General features: G+C 38.4%; 1 protein-coding gene across 2 annotated transcripts in view; it reads right to left on the bottom strand.

The window, feature by feature from the left end:
- The window catches only part of pak1 (p21 protein (Cdc42/Rac)-activated kinase 1), a 57,262-nt gene that overhangs the window by 33,392 nt on the left and 1,637 nt on the right, over nucleotides 1-22,233 (bottom strand). The window contains exon 2 of one of the 2 annotated variants that reach the window (XM_028045634.1): nucleotides 10,061-10,111. The gene's annotated coding sequence lies outside the window, so the exon portion shown is untranslated. Of the gene's footprint in view, nucleotides 1-950; nucleotides 1,356-10,060; nucleotides 10,112-22,233 lie in introns of those variants that run through there. The other variant, XM_028045635.1, reaches the window with a different exon arrangement.

Genomic DNA, 22,233 nt, shown 5'->3' with positions numbered 1-22,233 from the left:
GCGGTAGCCTTAACTGTCTCAAGTAACAGAACACAATGAAGACGTCTGCCTGTGACTTAAATTTTTGCCTGACAGAAAAACTCTGCAGGAGAAAAACCAAACGCCGGTCATGATGAAATTTAAGACCTGATTGACATATTTAAGGCCAACTTGCCTTTTGTTTTATGAATTTATGACACAAAATGTAAATTCACAGAACTAAATGTAAGCAGATTTACATTATGGATTTACAACATTTTTAGGGCTTTAATATTAGATCCTCGTGTGTCAAAAAAAAAAAAAAAGCTCCGTATATTAGCAGCTAGTTAGCACTAGCTGCAACCGCATCGAGTCACAGAATGCAGTGAAGATGTCTCAAATTTTTGCCTGACAGAAAGTGCCATGAAAAAAAAAAAGAAACTATGAATACAAGACTAATAGTCCTGCCAGAACAAAATGTAAGACCTTTGATTAACATATTTATGGCTAAATTGTTTTGTGTTTTATGAATTTAAGGCACTTTAAGACACTTTGGGCATCAATTCATGAATTCAAAGCATACATAAGCATACATCGACTGAAAAATAAGTTGGAAAATGTTAATATTTTGTTGTCGATGATTTTGTTGCTCCCTGTGTCGAGTCCATCACCCATGACAGATGCACACAAAGCTAGCTAGCTAGCAAGGGTATATTAGTGGCATATACAGTAAGTTAGCGATAGCCGCAACCGCCTCAAGTCAGAACGCAGTAAAGATGTTCAAGTACGACTCAAATTTCTGCCTTACAGAAAAGCCCCTACATGACAAAATTTAAGACCCGTAGTTAAGATATGTAAGGCAAACTTACATTTAGTTTCATGAATTTAAGACATTTTAAGGATGCACTGACATCCTGTGAATAAATAAATCTGGCAGCAGTGGATGACAAGTTCATTCACACTCATTAAAGTATACAAGCCAAAATAATCACCTTCAGTCACCCGTCGCTGTGTCGCCGCTTCAGAAACTCATTTGAGCTTCTCATAAAATAAATTAATCCACAGTTTGAATCCAATCCCAGACAAAGCATAAGTGATAAAACTTTGCGAGCTGTTTTCACAGCTGATCCATCCAGCCAACACATGCAGAACTTTAATTAGTTAACGACCACATCAGAAAAAAGCTGTTTGGGGAGCAAAAATAGAACGTCTTTTGTCATGTGGCAAAAGTGTGTGAGTGTTTGTGTGGGAGAGAGAGAGAGAAGGAGACAGATGGTGATTCTGAAGAGGAGGACATGGCCAAACATCAGATAAAGGATACACAAAAAAGAAAGAAAGAGAGAAAACAGGAAAGTATGAGGAGAGAGGGATGGTGTTGAGAGGAAGGTGGGATGAGGAAAGTGACAGAGAAACTAAATGAAAACAGAATAAATTTAAATATAGGTAGAGAAGAGAGAAAGGAAAGAGAGGATGCGTGACTGAGGAACAGACTGTGTGATGGTGGGGGGCATGTCCATGTCCACACACACACACACACACACACACACACATATCTTTGTTCCCACAGCATGACAAATACAGAAGCTCCACACTTCAATAGTTCAGGCGTTTGGTGTTATGCTACAGCTCAGGTACAGACAAAGGGGAATCTGTTAGATGTCTCTAATTTTCACTCTAATTTTAAACCTCAGTTCCTGCTTCACTCGAAGTCGTGTCAGGTTTCTTCTGGGGGTTTTTGTTTTCTGTTTAGGTTACACTTGAGAGATTTCAGACCAATATAGTTCTAATATTAGTCAAAGATGAGCTGAATCAGAATGCTGTTTCAGCAGCCATACCAAAACCTTGTTTCCACATGGCCTGTAAAAACAACACATTACTTCAACTGAACCTGCCTGACAACATGAAGTAGGCATAAATGTATCAAAAAAGCAACATTTCAAGGCCTTGGGGTGTTTTCACACCTGATAGTACAGCAAAATTTCAACATTTGCTACATTTTCAGGTGCAATGTCAATTGAACAAAACCTTTTGAAAAAGCTGTTCCCCTCCTCACCTGAGGGGGCACTGCACCAAGAACCACTGAAGGAAACGACATAAAAACCTCTGAAGACAATGAGCTCAGCTTCCTTCTTCACAAAATGTAAACAAAAATGAAGTGGCGTCAGAGTTTAGCGTTTGCAGGATTTTATCTTTTACCTTTGGCTAAAGATCACAAATAATTCTCCCGCTAGCGCTAGAATCTCACATTTGTTTTTGTTGCATTTACCCAGAATGCCCTGCAATGTAGTCCAATTACTGCTTTTTACGCATTTGCATTCAAATTGCACCAGAATTCACTTCAAACGAACGGACACCGAGAGCTGTAGGCGGACTAGTGTTTGGGTTTTTTTAACTTGAATGCAAAATATAAAGAATTTAAACAAAACTAATATTTCACTAATGTCCTCAAGAACTGCTGATAATTTTGAAAGGAACAGAAAATGTTGAGTCAAGCAGATCAGAGCACCTTAATTACTCCAACCTAAATCAATTCCTGCTACTCCAACCTGTTAACTCAGATTAATGGCGTTGGGATGGATGCCAGGAACTGGAGCGCATTCAGTGCTCTTGGCAGTGATTAAGGATGTGATTTTTCCGACGTTCACCCGAGACGACAACCAACGATGGAGAAAAGTAGCAGGACGTTAAATCCTGAGTGATGGAGCGATGATTCAAGCTGCGGTTTCTGTGTGCGCCGCTTTGCTAAAAAGCTCTGTGGAAAAATCCAGAATGAGTAACGCTTCTTTGAAACAATAAAAGCATGATTGTTAAACCATCATTTGCTAAATGTGACTGAGGTGAAAAAAATGCTTTTGATGAAGAAAAGGTTAAAAAATATATATAATTGATGCCATTTATTACAAGACTTATGATTTAGCATAAAGCAGCTGGCTGAAACTCAATCTGAATAATCCATATTATAATTTTGCCTAGATTAGTGGGATTGGTGCAGCCACACAAAGATCAGATTTCACCTTGCAGACTCGTAAGATAATGCAAACAATGTGATCATTATCTGCAGGTTTGTGTGTGTAACACACTGATTATACGGGTTATTGTAGGAGATGGAGCCTATCCCAAAACCCCACCCCAAAAACACACACACACACACACACACACACAGATCCTGCTCCATACAGCCATCTGTACAGCCCCGCCTCAGCTCATCGCCTTCAGGGGACAACTGCAGCCACAGCGTGCGCCCGTTCCAAGGAATCTGTGTGGATTATTAAAAAGAGGAAAACCAATTTGGTTCACTTCCTCCTGAGATAATTTAGAGGATCTCCTCTTGCTCAGCGTAGTTCTTTGATCATTTCAGTCAATGATTCAGAGCCGGCTGCTGCTCAGGATGTAAAACAGGTCATTCATAAATCACAGCCGGATGAATCCTCCCGACATCGTCTTGCTCAGCAGCATGACTGCATTGGAGCCGGCTGGCAGCACTGCTGTATGTAAATGTATGCACTGGTTGTCAGCGTTGCAAATAATCTGAGAGAGAAGCAAAAGGTGTTTTAATTGCTCATATATTTGTCTGAATCTAAGTCACTTGAGGCTGAATTTAGACGTCCCGGTACATTTTAGGGAGATTTCACATCTGATAGTCCAGTAGACTCGGTTCGATTGGAGAAGAAAATGCAATATTTGTTGTTACATTTCCAGCTGCTGCGGTTCTCTTTCACACTGCACTGTGTGAAACAAAGCAAGTCAATTGAAAAACCTGGATAACTCTTGATTTTAAGGGACTGACATGACATGTTGTGTCCACATGACTGTCTTTGATTATTGTTATCGAGTGTCATTTGGTAAATAATGACACTTTTAATGCAAGTATTAATGGAACTTTGCTTTTAAAGTGTCATTATATAAAGAAATTATGCAAAGTTCACACTTTAATTGACTTTTAATGCAACTTTTAGTGCAATTTTGTACTAAGGGTGTCATCATTTCCTGAATGACACTTCATGACAGTCGTAAACATTCATGTACACTCCTTCTGTTCATGACAGACGTTATGTCAGGCTTATGCACCCCCTTCAAATAAAGTATTACCAAAACCTGTTCTCCTTCTCGCCTGTAGTGGCGCTGCACCAAGAACCAGTGAAGGAAATGACACAGAATCCTCTGAAGAAGACACTGAACGAGCACAACTTCCTTCTTCACAAAATGTAAACCGATGGTTGTAGGATTTCTCTTTGATAAAAGACCATGAGGTATTTCTCTGCTAGCGCTAGACTAGCGCATTATAGTCCGCTTCCTGCTTTTGGAACAGTCTCTGGTCTGCTTGGCGTTCACACCTCCCTAAACAAACCAGATTGTCCAGACAAACAAACAAAATGGAGTTTGATTAAAGCAGACTAAGTCTGAGCCTCAGTTTTATTAATATAAGTTTTATTGCATGATTATGTTTTAACTAATCCAAAAAGAAATGTAGAATAATGTCAATAAAAAAGAATTTACATTAAGAGGAGACGGTTTCAGTATGTTTTGTTTAGCTTGTGTGAAGCACAAAAACCTCAAGAGTGCGTTTTCTGAATCATGTTGTCTCCTTCTGCAAATCTAAAACCAATCAAACCGACACTCCCGCAAATTGAGCCATGAAACAGTCAAGCTCTGAAGCCAGGCCTTTTGTCAAACCCCCCCCAAAAACTAATAACTTGGTTCAGAAAATCAGATTGTCTGCAGAACCATGTTCAGCTCAGACAGAAATAGTTTCGTCATAAAGAAATCCAAAAGGGCAAGAGGATGATTTGAAACCAACAAAGGAAAATAAATAGAAAAATAAAATGTGAAATAAAGGTCACTAAGCAGCAGCAACATACTGATCTGTAAAAGATAAACGCAACAACACTGACACAAAACAAAATCCAATAAGGCTACAACACACACTTACACACAGCTCTGTGTAATCAATACAGACATGGACTACAAGGTCACATTAAGACCCCCACCTGGCACACCTGATGTCCCAGGTCTGGACATCCTGTAAGACAAAGAGCCGTCTGACTGATGAGAGTGTTCAAGTTTTTGGCGTCTCTGAGGTTTTAACATGTCCGCTTGGTGAATTAGAAAAGACATTATACAAGTTGTTTAATACCTATGAATGAAAGTAATTCCTAGAAATGAACTACAAGAACTCAAGAAAATATGGGATTCCTGTGATGAGGACCTGGAGTTACTTTCTCACTGAAATGGGACGAAACTGACATGGAAACTGCTTTGTAATCCAGGGATTTAGGGCGAATTCACATCAGACCTGTTTAGGTTTGCTTTAATCCAACTCCAGTCCATTTGTCTAGAAAGTCTGGTTCGTTTGGGGAGGTGTGAATGCGTAATCGAACTATGATGTGGACTAAAAAAGCGAACCCTGATCCACCTAAAAACCCTGGTCTCGGTTCGGTTGAAGTGAACTTTAGTGCGGTTCGAATACAAATGTGAACGCCAAGCAGGTCGGAAACCGCTCCAAAAGCAGGAGCAGAGCATTCTGGGTAAACACAAGCAAAATAAAAGCGCAGGTCTAACAGGAGAAATGGCTCGTGGACTTTTACTAAAGACAAAAAGAAATCCTGCAATTGCTCAAATCTGATGCTACTCCATTTTTGTTTACATTTTGTGGAAAAGAAAGTTGCACTCAGTGTCTTCTTCAGTTGTTGAGTGCAGCGCCCCCGCTGGCGAGGAGGGAAACAGGTTGCTCAAATGGTTTTCAGTGTGAATGTGAATCGTACCGGCTCAAAATGTAACAAATGTTGCAATTTTGGTCAGCTATCAAATCGAGTCTACCAGGCTATGAGGTGTGAAAACACCCTTAAACTACATAAAAGTACAAACAAATATTTAAAGAAATAATGAAAAGAAAACTATATGTTAGTTTTTTAAACCATTCATTCTTTTTTATGAATGTATGTAAAAATCATTTTATTATACAAGTCTTTTGTAAATTTTTTGTGAAAAATTGCTTATTTACAGTTTTTTTCATACTTCATATCTAAAATATTTGAAAGAGAATTTGATTTGGTGAATCTGAAATAATTAGGCACAATGCCTCTTGACATGCTGTTGGCTGGCATTTCCAAAGCAGCCAATCTAGAGGCACCTTTCATTTTCGTTGGTGCTGATTGGCTGAACCCCTGTAGTGCTAAGATGGCTTCATCGGTGGCAACGATTTGTAACCACCTGTGGATACCAGGGGGTCACCTGTAAAAAGGAGGTATTCAACATAATACACAAACTCAAATCTGGACATTATGGTGGAAAATTAGAAAACAAAAAGTGAGGAGAGAATAGTGACATTCGTTGCATTCCCATGGTGCACTGCGGTGCTTTAAGCGGCAGACCCAGCATCCGATAAATTTATGGGCTTTAAGAACTCTTCAACCAGAAATGAAATCAATAACATGGATGTAAACTGCTGCTGATGTGCTGTCATGGCTGAGAGGAACAAACAGAGAGCAATCAGAAAGCATAATGTGAGTCATAAACATAATGGATGATTTATAAAGTTTATGGGATACGAGCACTTAGAGGCTACGATTGATTTACCATGTTTAATGTTCCTGTCCTAAAATGGAGGAAAGGTTTTTACAGTCTGGTCAATTAATACCTGCATGAGTCCAAAAATTATTATTGTTCTCAGGAGTTTTACTATCACGTTATTTTTGGAGAACATGTAGAAGAACTTTCAAGGTAACCAACTCCTCCTGTCTGGAGCAAAATATGAGGAATGAAGTTGTGAAAAAGACACAAACATCAATCTGTTTAATCTGGGAGGAAGCTGAAAACTGAAAAGAAGAATGAAGCAGGAATCTGACCATTGTTAATGGTCCAACAGAGACAGACTGTGAAAAGACGGCAGAGACAAAGAGGGTCCAAAAGAGGAGTAAAGTATAATGGAGACAGAGTGGAGCAGCAACAGCGAGAGACAGGAGGAAGAAATGAGAGAGACGGGGGGAAGAGGAGGAGGAAAGGGGTAAGTGGGGCTCAGAGGAAAATAAAAGCACAAAGAAAGACAAGTAGTAACATAAACTACCACAAATTAAAGCTGCACAATATGTCAAATCACAACCAGCTGCTGTGATGCAATATTTCATGTCATATTTCCACGGACCAGTTTGCAGTGCTGTAAAGAAAACTGCCTAAAGATTTACTAAAGTTTTCACACTTTAGTAGCTGCATTTCTGTTAACTATGAAATTTAAAAAACTAATTTGCTTAATGGAAACATGCCAATTTAAAAAAGAAAAACTAAAAACTGATAAAAAGTTGTTGCGTTAGGATGAGGTAATTTTTCAGACACACCAAAATAATTGTATTTTGCTAAACTGCTCCCTTTATTTCACATCACACGAGTCACATGACCAACAGCTGGATGTTACTACTGGCGGAACCGACAAAGATGACGACAGGAAGTGGTAGGAGGATGATGGCGTGGCATGTTTTTTAATGATTTATTGTGTTAGCAAACTTATTCTTAATTGTATTTTTAATTTCATTGAAATACCTCAATTGAGAAATTGCGTTTTTTCAACATTAATGGAATTAGTGAAATAAAATTTTGCGCACATTTCTACTGGAAACGCACCTGCTGATTTACCAGTCTGGACTACTCTTCAGCAAGGAAGCAGCTATTGGCTGTGCTAAAACTCACAAGATGACATCATCACCTAATTTGCATATTTGGCCTTGTGTAAATATATTCAAAACTACAAACTAACTTCATGAAATAATTTAATAATGAGAATACTTTCCTTGAAGCTACGCTACATCGTAGGAAAAGTGACACAAAGTGTCAGACATGGTGGTGGTGGTATGATGGTGCGGGGTTGCCTGAAGCTAAAGCACACTTCAATTATGCAGCAGGACACTAATCCAATAATTATTAGGAAGGGTTTAAATAATTTTTGAAATGCAATGTTTTATTAAAATTGAATAAAAACAGCAAAGAAAACATTCTCAAAATATACCGTTTTTTTAGATTGCTTCATTATTTTTTGAGAGAAACTTGATAGGATGTTTGTTTCCCATCAGAAACAAACATATTGGTTTTTATATTTTCATATAGAGATGTATGCATAAAGCTCAAACACGAATGAAGGAATGAAAGCAGCAAAAACATTTTAAAAATACATAGCAATTTCCCCAGAGTGTAGAAACTCTGCCCCTCCCCCGCCAGCCTCCACACACACCCACACCAACACACACACACATTCAGGTATGCTGAGGGTCTGGCTTCATCACCGATCTACCAGCTGTCAAACTCCACCCCCCATCACAGCCATGAATAATGGAGGCTGCAATGCATGCTGGGAAACATCAAGTCAGATAGGCAGAGTTGCATTACAGCTCACTTACAGAAGGTGAACAATCGTTTCCTCTCACTAAACCGAGAAAAAGTTTGGTCATCCACTCGTGTGCAAGAGGTGAGCTAAACCTGTGCTGCATTCAATGGCTGACTGGGAAATTTAATAAAATATAACTAGAAAAAATGTCACAAAGCATTGCAACAACATATATGTATGATGACTAACAAATTACTAGACAAGTTTAAGTATGATTCTACTAAATCTTTTGCAAATTAACATTTTTTAAAACACATCTTTATGTTGATCTTTTTAATTTGTTGCTGAGTTAACAGACAGAAGGTCTTACAGTCTGATTTTATACGGGCCACATCCCTCAGCAAGCCATGTGAAAACCAACATATTGTGATTCACACGGCTTTAAAAAAGGAATATTATTTTGTTTATCTAACTGAAAGGTTTCTGGCCCTTTAAAATGATTTCCACTTCCAGTAACCTGCCATCTTTACATAGCTCTGTGTCGTAGAGAGAGATGTGCACAGAAAGCAGCTGAAACACCAGTCAGTAAATGTTAGAGTGATCAAAACAAAAGAAGTAAGTTTAAGAAAAACAATGAATTTTTCTGTAACCTTTGAACACATCCAATTAACCGGAACTGCATTAAAGTATATTACAAGCTAAATCCCCTATTGTCCTTCTCAGATCATTTTTATTGTACTTTAGAAATCAACTGAAAGGTAAAAGTTATAAACATGATCAATGTGATTATTTTGCTGAAATAAAACCCACATCCAATGTTTTCACAGCAGTCTGAACCATCCAATTAGGATCTTTTCACCCAAACAATTCAAATTGTGCCACTTCCACATGTGATACTGAATCCAATAGTTTTCATGTTATAGTGCATTTAATCCGACTTTTGTCATTAACTTGAGATGTGTCATAATTTTGCTCCAGAAGAAGCCAGATGCTGTAATTGACAGGCATGAACTCCAGTGATCTGTGTCCAATAGGCGCATTTCAACATGACTGTGTGTTTAAGAACCGGCATGTGTCAAAGAAACGCCACGATCTCAAGATGCTAATGCGACGTTGAATTGGTCAGTGATAAATCACAGAGGCTAAGTTCAACCACAATGATTTGTTACACTTACTGAACAGCATCAAACTCTTTAGACGGCCATCTTTTACTGCCAAACCCCCCAGAAAGGCTTTAGACTTACATTTCCTACACATCTATTATCTATTATGCTTCCTTGAGCAGGTTAAGTTAGGATGGGCTACAGATAACATGTTCATTACATTTTTTGCACAAAATTATTCTTGGATAATTAAATTTTAGTCTGTTCAGTTCTGCCTATTTTGAGCTTTTTTAGTTATTGCTTTATCCAAATAAGTTGCTACCGGCCACAACCCCCAACTCAATGTTTACACTCGCACAATTATACAACTGTACATCTTTGAAAAGCATTAGTAGAGCCTCTTGAACAAGCAATAATGCAACAAGTGGTTTCTGGATGACAAGTCAACAACAAAATCTTTTCCAGCAGCCATTGTACAGTGCATTCAGCTGACCAACCGGGCTGGAGCTCAGCTTTGGATGCTAGGTAACGGCACAGTGATTGCTTTCCAGATACCAATAAACATTAACTTATTGCCAAAAAACAACTGGGTGTTTTTTAAGCACTTGAGCTGTTTTACAAGCAATAGAGACAAATAAAAGTAAAAAAAATATTAAAATTTTGCATAATAAGTTCCTTTTAAACTTACCTGATAACGTTGAGTTCGAGTCACTCTTCAGCCGACAGGTTCAACCGCAGCCTGCAAAGAAACACAGACACAAGTTAAAAACATAAAGAGCCCTTTGAGGTGCAGCTACATCAGTTTGTACATGTATTAAATTTCTGATTTCCAGACAAACAGCAACAGTAAGTCGGTGTGTTGAGTAGGTCAGCAGGTTAGGGAGAAAAGATAATCTACCCAACACCAAACAGTAAAGCAAAATTAACAAACAAACAAAGCTGTGTAAGTGTAGACCATTTGTGCGTACAGAGCATGTTTAAGAGGGTCAACAGAAGGGCAGGAGGCGAGTGGCGGCCCTGCAGCTGTCCACACATTCACACCTTACTGCGAGAAAACACACACAGACAGACAGACAGAAGGTTGCTTTAGCAGCTTTAGATTATGGCTTATTAAGGTGTTTTTAAAGTCTAATCACCACTGGCTCACACAATATGCTGCCACCTGTAAGGCTAGCGATGTTGCTGCTTTTGTTTTGCAATTCAAATTTGGTACAAAAAAAACAAAAAAAACTGGTGCTATAACTGTTTTCTACTGGTTATACAAAAAGAAACAGCAAGGAACTGCTTTGGCATGTAGAAGGTAACTTATTCACTTCTATATTCTCGGTAACTTTATTTGACGGGTTGTGAATAAAACTGTCATGACACCGTCATAAACATGACATAACACCTGTAACGAACATGAGTAAGTCTTCATGAATATTTATGACTGTTGTCATAAAGTGTCATTCGGTAAATCATAACACTTAATACAAAGTTGACATTATTTAAAATGTTATGACAACTTGTCATTAACCTAGAAATCCTGATCTGACATAAATTTGTTGTAAAAGTATTACTGATTAAACTGTAGCTTTAATAACATAAAACTACATACATTTTTAAAGGCGTTGCCTGAACAATTATTCCCTCTGGTTTGTTTGCTGTGTAGATTAAATGATTGTTGCCATCACTTTTTTTTTTTTTGGTTTAACTTTCAGACAATTGCTATGATGCGTAACCATGGCAGCAAGATTTTTTCAAACCTCCCCCCCAAATCGATTACAATGGCCATGTTCATTACCTTGACTGAAACCTCCATCTGCCCGGCTTTCTAACCGCATATCCCGATAAAAATTTAAAGCGAAGCGGCAAAAGCAAATGAGGCGGTGCTTACAACTGATAAAGTCACAACAGAATGTGTTACTGTGGAATATTGTCTCTTTTGCTTGGAAAAGGTACTTGGATGACATGAGTAACATGCAATTCAACCTGACTGCTAACACTCTGTATTAAAATGGCATTTTGCAAATACACAGTTATCTTAGTCTATTATATCCATATTATTGTTTGTTTCGTGGCTTCATGTGTCATGGTGGAATAAAGCACTAACAGGGTCATGCAGAGGTTAAGCTGACATTCTTGGCTGGTCATATTTAAAAGTGCTTAAGGGAAGAAAGGTGTTGATGACGTTGTGTTAAAGCCGAGCTGAGAACTCGGCATGAAGCATCGCAGTAAGGGAAGACAACAGGAGGAGGACGGATCCTGCGCCGAGAGCGGCAGAGCAGAGAAGAAGAAGAATCTCATATAGAACGGAGGGAATCTTTACGTCACAATTTGATTCAAAATTCATTTCCCCCCATTCAAAACAATTTATAACAATTTTTGTAAAAGAATTAGAAAATTTCTCCAGCACAACAGAGACGCACCAATCCGATATGAATATCTGTATTGATCCCGATACTGAAAAACATTCTAGATGGACCCATAGGGCCTTATCTATTCAGTCTAAGTCTATGCTTTGTGCTCTGATCAGCTTCATACTTTATTATTTATTTGACATTATATTTAGGATTCATAATTCCACTTTCTGAACCATTTGAAAGGTTTGTTGCAGTTTATTTTTTACAGGTTTGACCAAGGTGGTAAACCTGTTTGTCAGTTTCAGTTTATTTTTTATTTATTTTACATTTGATGTTACACTCCTAACTGCACTGACTTTTAATCTTTAAATAAAGACTAAAACCTGCTTAACGTTGCTTTTGAACTGGAATAAATGGGACATTATCCAACATATTTGAGGTTTAGTGATGATTTTAATAACAGCACTTCATAAAATGTAATGTCTGGTTTTCACATCTACTGACTATATAGAATACTTTATTGACCCCAAAGGGAAATTGATTATTCGTTGACAAGTTACTCCACCCAAGGTGTTAAAAATTAATAAATAAAAATACATAACCATAAGTAATATTTATCAAATGTTTGTGATTTTTTGTTTTAATGATGTAAAGCACTTTGAACTGCCGTGTTGATGAAATGTGCTACACAAATAAACTTGATTGACTTAACAAATTAAAGTTGTGTTGGTTTTACATGTTTGGCCAAGCTTGTGAAGCTGTTGGTATATTTAAGTGTGTTGTACGAGTGCAGAGTTATTAAATTAATCTGAAAAAAGAAACATTTTAAGTCAACTCAGCTGTTTTCCTGTATCGGATCGACTGGTAATAAACCTCACATATGTGATCATTAAGAGGAGAATAATCAGAAAAAGAGACTTCCCATGTTTCATTGTGATATGGAGTATTTATACAGTTCCTCTATGCACAGAATAAAACAAATACACAACAAAAACAAGCCTTAAGAAGTGAAGAGAGACATTTCAATAAAAAATAGACAGAAGTTATTGTTGAAAAGCAGCAGGAATACAGACAGAGCAGTGATTAGGGGAAATACATGGAAAGAAAAAGCAGAGAAGAGAGGAGGATGTGAAAAAAAAAAAAAATAGAGGAGGAGAAAAATGGGAAAGAGGAAGAGACCATCTGCCTTGCAGTGTTGGGATACTTGGAAAGGTTTGTGCTGGGTGGTATCTGTACAAGTGATATCATGATGTTGGTATTTGAAAATATCAGAGTACAGAATGCTGGAACTCCCCCTCCATGAAACCCAGAAAACAACCAGTGAGTAAATCTGACACACACCGTTATTCTGCTCGACTCAGCCGAACCTGGACCCAAACTTTACGGCTCCATCCACTTTATGTTTCCATCAATCTGCTGATCGGCCGGTCAAAGCAACATTTACGTTGCTAAAAACAGACAGCATCATAATGTAATGTATTTAACTGGTTTAACTTAATGTTCTGAATCAACAGAAAGCTGAACTGATAATGTAAGAGACAACATGCTGCTCCAAACCCAAGGCCGCCACTCCTCAGAATCCACACTGGAAAGAAAGCGCTGGTTCTGCTCCAAGTTCTGACCAAAGGTTGGATCATATCAGCACCAGTAACAAAGAGCAATCTGCTGGTAAAAGTACTTTTATAGCACCTTCAGATTATTATAAAGACTGATCGAGTTAAGTGGCTGTGCACATTGCTGTAAAACTGGTTTAAAAACAAAATGTCTGACTGTAACCTGCATTAAGTTTTACAGACAGACAGACAGAAGCCAGTTTTGTGAGCTGAGGAGTCTCCTGATTGGACGAGAGCCAGGAACAAGTGTGGGAATCCAACCAGAGACACAGACTGATCTCCCACAGTGCGTAAAAAGAAAAGCAGCTGATTAGAATCAGATTAATGGACTGAAACTGTTGGAAGAACGGCGGTTCTGGCCAAGTGAACTGTGGCTGTAGTAACCGGGTCTGGAGAGGTAGTAATAAATCCAGAAGCTTTATAGGGTTCCATCAGACAGGATTAAGACTGCGCTATACCATCCATGACCCGAACGACCCGGCTGAATGCGGCTGGACCGTGGCGGATCTGAAAAGCTCCTTAAGAGTCAAAACAAAAGGTTGTCTTTCCTGCATCCTCACCACCCAGGCACTACAACAGGCAGCTGCTACATGCTGACCGGATCAGGATCTGGGGAATGTCCTGGTTCAAAGGGGAGGTTTCTGCTTCATCACCATCAGTTTCAGCCCTGCAGTGGATGACGAAGTACAGCCACTCATCAACTGGCTGGCTTCAGAGTTAAAACTATTTAAATAGTGGTGGAACTTAATGAAAATTTTTAATCAATTGCCAGGTCTGTAATTAGTTGCAATTAAGCGCATTTTAATCAAAAACCATATCGTTAAAATAATAGGAGCACACCGATGGCAGTTTTCTGGCCAATTAGCCATCTTTAAAAAGCCTGGCCTGCCGATTCCGATTTTCCAATGCTGTTTTTTTTTTTTCTGAACTGACACTAAATATAGCAAGAAAGTTTCAGGATTAGCTGAACATGCTGTATTTTCCTATAAACTAAAATATTGCTGTTTGTAATACACCAAAATTCATTAGGTCAATCACAAGTTCCAAAGGAACTCGGCTACAAAATAACCAGCATTTTCAAATTTAACTCCCTTTTCAGCCCCTGGCGCAAAATGTCATTATATCCGCTCATCTTTCCAGTGTTTTAGGAATCCCAGATTATCCATGGAACTTCTGTAGAAAGGTGGATGCTAACATTAGCATTGGGGACGTCTGTGCTGCGGCTATATAGTTAGCATTGAGATGATATTTTAGGCTTTAATATCTTTGCCTTACCAAAAGGAGTTATTTAGCCTTGGTACGCTAACTCCTTTTATCACAACAATAGTTTTTTCTGGCGTCACATCAGATTGTATTTCAAAGCAAAAATTAACTCCCGGTCGTCCATCGCTGTTGTTTGCACAGTTATCCCTTGTGTGTCCAATTTACTGTCAAACCACAAACACACAGAGGGTCCGGTTTGTATTTCTTCATTACAAAAACATTACTATGAGAAATTGGGAATAGTATGGTTTTCAGCTTGACCGGATCTTTTGTAAGCTCTCACCACTCTTCATTGTAGATGCTATTACTGATGGAGGAAGACTCAATGTTAAACTATCAGGGAGGCGTTTAAAATAAAGTCAGATGAAAGTTATTTATGGGCTTTCAGGGTATTTGTAAGGATTTGACTTTTTCTGTGTGTTTATTTAGGTTTCTGTCAGTTTAGTTTTGGTGTTGCCCTGTCTACCCTTGATTGATCCCAGCTGTGTCTAGTTTCCTTTATTACCCCCTGTGTATTTATACCCACCTCTGTTTCTTGTTGTCTGTCAGGTCCTTGTCTAAGCTGTCTAGTGTCTGCTGTCGGTTGATTACTGTTTACCAGTTGCTACTAGAGACTAGCTCCTAGCTTTAGCTCCTCTGTGCTGCCTGGATTTCTGTCCTTTTTTCATCATTAAACCATCATCACCACTCAACCACCTGGGTCCTCCGCTTTATCCTCACCATCTTCACCCCCACTTCATGACAGTATTTATATTTCTAAACTGCAATGAGACTTTTTAAAAAACAATTTCGATGAGCTTTACATTAACAAACATTTAAAACTCCTACCTATTAGCAACCGACATGCATACAACCTGTTGGTATGAAAATTTCTACATTTTTTATTAACTTAAGTGCAACTGAACCCTCTAATCTGATCGCCTTTAAACGCATCGATATCAATAATTATTACACTGGCTGAAGATAATGTGTGCAGTCTATAACAGACTGGATGAACTCTTGAAATGAACCGTTGTTTTTACAGCAGTGGGAGTCATGAGTTTAGATGAATACACAGATTGGGTATGAACTCGTTCACCTTGTGTGCTTTGATTGGCTAATCTGTGGTTTTCTCTGGACAGGGTCGTGTTGCTCTCTCTGCAGATTACATTATCTCACAAAAAAAACAAAAAACATTTACAGTATGAAGTCATGTGATGATGAAATGCACAAAGCAGAAAAAAAGAATTACAGCACATCTGTGAGGGGTGCAAGGCAGCAGGGTGTGAACGAGATACATCAGCAGTGAGAAATTCAGCTTTGAACAGCTGGCTGATGAAGGAGGGCGTGACAAAAAGCTAAACCCTCTTTATGCCTCGGCTCTGCATTCCTATACATTTATTATTCAAGTCTCATCCAACAGGTTCTGTTTAAAAATGCCAAATTAGACAAAAATTTGATTTAGACATTTGACGGTCAATGTTCTGAATTTAACAGAGAAGCAACAGGAATTCTGGCGCAACAGAAACTCAGGCAGACGACTCCACCATCTTTAAAACCTAAATTATTAAATACCGGTCTAGCTCTGTGATGCCAACATGGCTGAATAACACAAAGCAGTAATCAAGCCAAAATTGTACAAAAAATATAGACATTTCGCATCTGAGGTCAAGAAGAAAACAGCCTTGTCTGTAAATATGTTTTACCCAGAACTCAAATGTCAGTTTTAGTTTCACCTGGTTCAAATTATGCAAAAAAAAATCTCCTTTTGCTGTCTAATTATTAATCAGTTAATAGAAAAAATAATCAACAGAGCAGTCATACACTGTAATAATGTTAAGTCAAGCAGAAAGTTTCTAAATAAATAGAAATATTTATTTAGCTGCATGTGGATCTTTTGCTACAAATGAAATATGTTACATTTTATGCAATCTAATTTTATTTTCCTATTCAAAAAAGTATTTAATGATTTGTTTACTGCATCTTTTTATGTATTTTTAATACTTTATTAAATAAACTTAAGTGGCTAAATAAAAAAACTGCCAATAAAAATGTGCCAATTTTTTAATTCAATTAACTGATACAATGATCAATTGCTAAAATAATCATTAGTTCCAGCGAAGGGTGGCGGCCATATGTCCAAAGAATTAAATCATGATATATATTTTTAAATAACTCAGAAACAATATTACAGTCAATATTCCACATTTTCAGCTTTTTTTAAAAATGGATTTGGCCAAATATGTAACTTCAAAGAATTTTTAAAATTATTGTTCTTAACAAACGTATTTATATATAAATGTATACAAGAATCACAATATGTTTAGTCTGTCAGAAAACATAAAATAAAATAAAGAAATAAAAAATGTAAGCCAATTTTGTCCAATAAAAAGCCAGTCTGAAATCAGCTGCCAGGTGCAAATAAAAATGCTTAAATAAACACATGAAAAACTCATGTGGTTCATCAGAGCATTAGTTTTACAAGATGTTAAAAAGTTTTTTTTTAAGAACTCAAAAATGCAAAACTTAAAATCTTGTTTATTTTTTTCCAACACCAAAAATATGTAACATGAGAATAGCTGTAAAAAGCAAAAGCTTGTGCACACAAGCAACTGATCAAAGTTATTGATCAGTAACTTTGTTCACTTTTTTTCATCTGTCACATGGAAAATCTCCGTCAAAGTTAATTCCTGGCTGTGTTTCGGTTTCTAGCAACATAATTGTTTTCAGTGGTGTCAAGAAATCCACTGGTTTTACTGTAAACTAGATCATATGGCGCCCCTCTAGTTAACAAATAAAGGGCCTCCATCTATTTTCAGTTTAATGAAACTGAATTAAAGTTCTGCTTTTCATGCAGAATGTATCCGCATGATAAACACGCCCACCGCAGAATCAAACCATTTATTTCCAACTTACACACCCAACCCAACCTGGCTGTTTATCCGCTTTCTCATCAGTGCAGTGGATTTACTTCAAGTGGGGAAAAAGAACTGATCCCGGATCAAAACGTTCACCTGGACTCATGTGGTCCACCGGCTTCATGGGGGGAAAATGAGCAGAAAGCTTGTAGTTTGGTGCTGGGGTTGGTCTAGCCGCCGTGCCAGCAGCCTTCCAAGCAGACAGTCTATGTATTATTCAGCTGCTGGCTTTTTGCTGCTGCACAGCCAATCCTGCTATTTATGTTGGTCTGAGAGTGAGCGCAGCAGAAGGGAATATCGGTGGTAATTACAGCATTGTGTCAGTATTGGTTGTGGAAATTATTCTGCACTTAAAATCTAATTATGTTTTGAAATGTTCATCTTAAAAACCAGAGCAAGCTGATGAGTAATATAAAACAGACTGCATGTAAAAGAATAGCTACACATGCAGAGAAATATGCTTGTTCACCGTTTTTGTGGCTCTCTTGGCATTTGGGGGGAGAAAAAAAAATATCACAAGACTGGAAACAGATAACCATTCTCCTTTCGCTCAGCAGCAGCAACAAACCTGCCTTCATCTTGAGAGATTAGGAGATTATAAATACCAGGAACTGAACAAAATTCTTCTGTTCTGGTTCATACCTTGCAATAAGCGGCTCGTTAGGGTCCAAACTGTTAAAAATATCTTCAATGACAGGTGAGGTGGAGCAGAATCATGAAGTGCTAACACATACAAGCTCTGACAACAGTCTGCTGTCTCCTGGAGACACCAAGTCACAGCAGCAGGAGACAAATGGGTCGTTAAGCCCTCCCTCATGCTGCCGCGCCGTGTCAGAGCGACAACTGTGTGGCCTCATGCCTCACATGGGACAATAAAACACTCCTTTCACCACACCCAGATATCCATGGCAACAACCGGGCCGATATCAGCCCTAAGCCATAACCCCGCACTCCGGGTAGCATGTTCCTGAAGTACGGATTCTCTCATTGGTCGGTTTTAGAGGTTTTGTCCTTGATGTTCGCTTGTTTGAAAATACTGTAAAGCTGATAGGAGCTACAGGATAACCAGCACTGGTTACATGTACAGATTATAGGTCTGAAGCGTGTGCTGGTATACTGCACCGTCTTTCAGCTATAAGGTTCTGCAATAAAAATGATCCAGGTTCTAAAAACATTTGACTCCAGCCTCAAATGCAGACAAAATCAATAACTTTCACATTGTTTATTAAGTAAGAATGGAATGAAAAGATTGTATGAGAAAAAAAGTTCAATGGGTTATCAAAGTAGATGTTTTGACTTTATTATTGTCGAGGCGTTTTGGCCAACTTTTTCCATTTACTGTGTGATTTGAAAAGTTAATTTTAGATTTGAATCACTTTAGATTCATACAGCAGCCCTGTTTGATCCATTTTAATCGAACTCCAGTCTGTTTGCTTAGAAAGTTCAGCTCGTCTGGGGAAGTGTGAACAGGTAATCACACTTTCAAAATACCGAACAGTGGTCCATATAAAAACCTAGGATTCGGTTTGGTTTAAATGAATTCTGGTGCAGTTCATATGTGAACACCAAGTGGACTGGAAACCGCTCCAAAGCAGGAAGTGCACAGGGCATTCTGGGTAAATACAACCAAAACTAACGACCCAGTAGCACGAGCGGGAGAAATAGACAAAAGATAAATCCTACAATTCCTCAAATCTGATGCTGCTTCATTTCTGTTTACATTTCATGGAGGAAGAAGTTGCCTCAATGTCTTCTTTGGAGGTTTTCATGTCGTTCATTTCTTCAGTGGTTCTTGTTGCAGTGCCACCACAGGTGAGGAGGTGAACAGTTTTTTCAAAGGGTTTGGGTCATTTGACACAGCGCAGTGAGAAAGAGAACCACACCAGGTGAAAATGTAACAAATGTTGTTACATTTTGGTCCCGAATCAAACAGAGTCTACCAGGCGTGAAAACACTCCTAGACTGCAGTTCGAGTAAAGATGGTCCAATCATGTTTGAACAAATTGAACATTTTTCACTCAGCCTGGTTCAACGCAGTTTTACTTGGGACTAAGGGTTTTCCATTGGTAATGGTTGAGTGGTACCAGCCCCTTGTTTTAGTTCCTACTTTGTTTCTTTCCAAGCGAGTGACGTCGGACTGAAAACAACATCTGAAAACTGTCGGTCACTGATTGGCTAAGTGGTGGATGCACTAGTTGCATCATAGGAGTGACTCTGTTGACTGTTATCAGCAAACACCAAAACTGCAAAGCAACTGCTGGACCATAATGGACAAGAAAGGCATAAATGGTTTAAATTGATGGCATTTACAGGCAACAACTGGTGAGCAACGGGAGGGAGAGATGACTCAACTCAGTCAATTTGTTCCATGATGGATGGGTGAGCTCACTTAGAAGAATGTTCTGAAAGTAACGATGTTGTCACCTGCATGAAGATAATATGATAGCTAGCTACTGTCCATTTCCAGGATTCACAGATGTCTTACATGTTGATTGTCACTGCTTAGGCATCAGAGAATATGTCCTGGACCTTTATCTGATTTTACTAACCTTCAAAGAAAGTGATTCATAGAACATCATGTATGTTTAGGCATTTATAGGCAGAAAATGCATCAGCAAATGGAAATTTTGATAACTGGTTGATTGACTCACTACTAAAAACCCTGGGATTGAAGGAAATGTAGAAAGATGAACTTTCCTTTACCCTTTCTATATACCCTTTAACTGTCACTTCCAAAAGCACTTGCATGTTATCCAGTGGGTGCAAGTGGTTTCAAACAACTAGCATGCAAATAATATCTTCAGATGTTTATGCTGTTATAAAGTCCAAAAATAAGAAGAACGCAAACGTTTACAATAAAAAAACTCCCTTTAAGAGCTGGAACAGTGTTATTTTTGGTGTATGTACTCACTTAACAACATAGTTGCAACTTTCTGACCTTTGAATCATTCAGGAATAGAAATGCTCAAAAGTTTAAGAGATGAATCAGTTGTGACTTTCAGAAATTAGCTATTTTTAACTGGATCTTCAGACAGCCGCTCATAAAGACACAGCTTGTTCTATCATAGTTTAATCCATGATAATTACTAAAGATAAAAGAAAACAGGATTTTAGCACCAACATGTTGGCTCCCAAAGAAATAACAGCTGAAGAAAATGTTTTAGGTCCTATGAGGTCTTTGCTGGATTGAAACCTTTTACAAAAGGCATACAGATGTTAAAAACACATTGGCAAAATCAGAAATACCAGTCTAACAGTTTTGTTGTTTATAAAGGAAACAACCTAAAAAAAGAGACAGAATCATTCTTTAAAGTTGTTCATTCTTAACCCAAATCTAGAACAGCTGAGGCGAACCATCTGCCTCGGTGAGTATGCACTCAGAGAAAATGTGTCAGCTGACTAAAGGCTTTGGCTGACTTTAAAGGGTCAGGAAGCAGCAATAACAGCAGATCTAACTTGTAAATCTAATAAAAATGCCAAAAGTGTCCTGGTTTGTTTCCAATCAATGCGACGCAGCAGATATATGTGCAGCAGAGCGGCCAAACCCACAGAGTTAACTTGTGAGGATGTACAAGGATTCTGCTGAGCCCTGTGGAAAGAAGAGCGTGAGTGCATCTTGTGCAGAGTGTTGCACAAAACCTAGAAACCTAGAGAACGGCTTCTCTACCTTCAAAGACACAGCAGGCCGTGCAAAAGCACAATGAGGTTACGGTAAAGTAACACGTTGGCTTTACAGGAATGTTTGATTACCTTTTAAATTGGACACTTTTCCAGATACACAGTGCCTTGCCAAAAATTCAACCACAAACTTCAATGTATTTTATTGGAATATTTACACAACAGACCAACAAAAAGCGATTCAGAACTAAAATGACGGACAAAGACTTCATGGCTTTTATGGTTTTCACAAAGAAAAAAATTTTAAAATGTGGAATGCAGAACCCTTGGTTCTGTTAACTGTCAATAAAATCAAGTATCTAATTATTAAATAGAGTCCACCTGAGAGTAATTTAATTTCTCAAGGTGTTTTCACACCTGTTAGTCCAGTAGATTCTGTTTGATTGGGGACCAAAATTGCAACATTTGTTACATTTTCAAGTGGTATGGCTTTCTTTCACAATGCTCTGTGTCAAATGATCCAAACATTTTGAAAAACCTGTTCCCCTCCTCGCCTGCGGTGGTGCTCCGCCAAGAACCACTGAAGGAAACAACACAAAAACCTCTGAAGAAGACACTGAGCACAACTTCCTTCTTTACAAAATGTAAACAAAAATGGAGTAGTGTCGGATTTTAGAGGTTGTACGCTTTCTCTTTTGTTTATGGTTAAAAAAAAAGTCACAAGCCATTCCTCTCATTTAGCCCAGTGCTAAAATTGCACCTTTGTTTTAGTTGTATTTACCCAGTATCTACTGTAGCGCAGATCGCCCTGCGCTGTAGTCCACTTCCTGCTTTTGGAGCGGCCTCTGGTCCGCTTTGTGTTCACATCTGCATTCGAACCAAAGCAGAGTTCACTTCAACCGAACCGAGACCAAGGTTTGTAGGATGACCAGAGTTTGCTTTTTTGGTCGGCATCTGAGTTAAATTACGCATTCACACTTTCACAAACAAACCAGACTTTCTGGGCAGATGTACTACAGTTTGATTAAAGCGGACTCAACATGGCTGGTGTGAATGAACCCTTAGGCATCATCAAACAGCATCGAAGACCCAAGAAGACAATGTCACAGGCTTGGAAATACTAATAGA

Source organism: Xiphophorus couchianus, chromosome 18, assembly GCF_001444195.1.
Source record: "Xiphophorus couchianus chromosome 18, X_couchianus-1.0, whole genome shotgun sequence".
Taxonomy (NCBI): Eukaryota; Metazoa; Chordata; class Actinopteri; order Cyprinodontiformes; family Poeciliidae; genus Xiphophorus; species Xiphophorus couchianus.
This window is presented reverse-complemented; position numbering and strand designations above follow the sequence as displayed.